This window comes from Rhinopithecus bieti, unplaced genomic scaffold, assembly GCF_001698545.2.
Source record: "Rhinopithecus bieti isolate Rb0 unplaced genomic scaffold, ASM169854v2 scaffold_5478, whole genome shotgun sequence".
Lineage (NCBI taxonomy): Eukaryota > Metazoa > Chordata > Mammalia > Primates > Cercopithecidae > Rhinopithecus > Rhinopithecus bieti.
In genome coordinates, this window is record NW_016805008.1 from 2672667 (window position 1) to 2674567 (window position 1901).

A 1901-nucleotide genomic window follows, 5' to 3' on the forward strand; every position below is an offset into this window, starting at 1 on the left:
AAAAAAAAAAAAAAAGAAAGAAAAAAACATTAAAAATAATTAGCCACTCTTGGCCAGGTGAGCTGAGATTGTGCCACTGCACTCTAGCCTGGTGACAGAGTGAGGCTCCATCTCAAAAGAAAAAAAAAGAATTAGCCATCCTTTCCCGTGTTAACAGATTTTTTTTTTCTTTTTTTTAAGACAGAGTCTCATTCTGTCACCCATGCTGGAGTGCAGTGGTGTCATCTCAGTTCACTGAAATCTCCGCCTCCGGGATTCAAGCAATTCTCCTGCCTCAACCTCCCGAGTAGCTGGGACTACAGGATGCACTCCAGCACGCCTGGCCAATTTTTGTATTTGTAGTAGAGACGGGGGTTTCACCATGTTGGCCAGGCTGGTCTCGAACTCCTGACCTCATGATCTGCCCACCTCAGCCTCCCAAAGTACTGGGATTACAGGCGTGAGCCACCGTGCCTGGCCAAAGATTGTATTTTTAATAATAGCATTTCTTGGCCTAGAAGTATTTTAAGCAACTGACATTCAAACTATACTGAAAAGGGACTTAATTTGTTATTTACAGGATTAATGATTGTGCATCAGGCTGAAAGAGATTCCCATTTTTCTTCTGGGGATGGATTTAGATCAACCAGAAGAAAGAAAAACATAACTTCCCAACTCATCACGCAATGTGTCTAAATGGAGCAGAGAGACCCTCATTTTATTAAAGGTGAGAGGGTCAGGGTATCCTTAGAAAGAGGTGCAACTTGTTAACTTTGTGTTCAGTGTTGCCATACCTGGGGACGTTCTTAGGTTCCTCTGCCCTTCTTTTTGTTGTTTTTGAGACAGGGTCTCGCTCTCTCTCCCAGGCTAGAGTGCAGTGGCACAATCTCAACTCACTGCAGCCTGGGCGAGTGACCTCCTAGAATCAAGTGATCCCCCTGCCTCAGCCTCTCATGTAACTGGGACCACAAGCGTGTGCCACCGTGCCCAGCTAATTTTTTGTATTTTTTGTAGAGACGGGGTCGCAGTTTGTTGCCCAGGCTGCTCTCGAACTCCTGGGGTCAAGCAATCCTCCCACCTTAGTCTCCCAAAGTGCTGGGATTATAGGCATGAGCCACCATGCCTGGCCCTCTGATCTTCTTTACTCAGTAACACAGGTGGCACCTCAGGAGCCAAAGATCTTATCCATAGGGACACTCTTCCCAGGAACCTCGCTGTGAACCCTGATGCTGATCTGAGCCCTAGTACTTGCTTCCTACTCGACCATCAAATCCTGATTTTTGATTGATTTCCTCTAGTTGTGCTCTTTGCGTGGGAACTGGGTAAATAATACACTTATTCCAGGCAGATATAGATAATTATAACAGTTAACATTTATTGAGCACATATGTACTAAGCAGTATATTTACATTATCACATTAATTCTCATGATTTTGCCTGTTTTATAGATGAGAAAACTGATGGTCAGAAGATTGCTCAGTGTCATACAGTTAATAAGAGACGAATTAAGATTCCAACACAGATGTTTCTTTTTCAGAAACGTGAGATGTTAACCCCTAAGTCAGTGTTATCAAAATGTGAATCCTGACCAGGAACATCAACATCACCTGGAAATTTGTTAGAAATGCAAATTCTCCAGACCTACTGAATAAGATACTTTGAGACACAGAAAGCTGTTTTTAAACAAGGCCTGAAGGTGATTTTAGTGCAGGCTGATGCCCTAAATTACAGAGTTGTGTTGTGTAATTAAACTTTCTGAGATGGTGGAAATTTTTTTTCCACTTTTATTCTGGGTTCAGAGCTACATGTGCAGGTTTGTAATATAGGTAAATTACGTGTCACAGGGGTTTGGTTCACAGATTGTTTCATCACTCAGGTAATCAGCATAGTTCCCAATAGGTAGTTTTTTGATCCTTACCCTT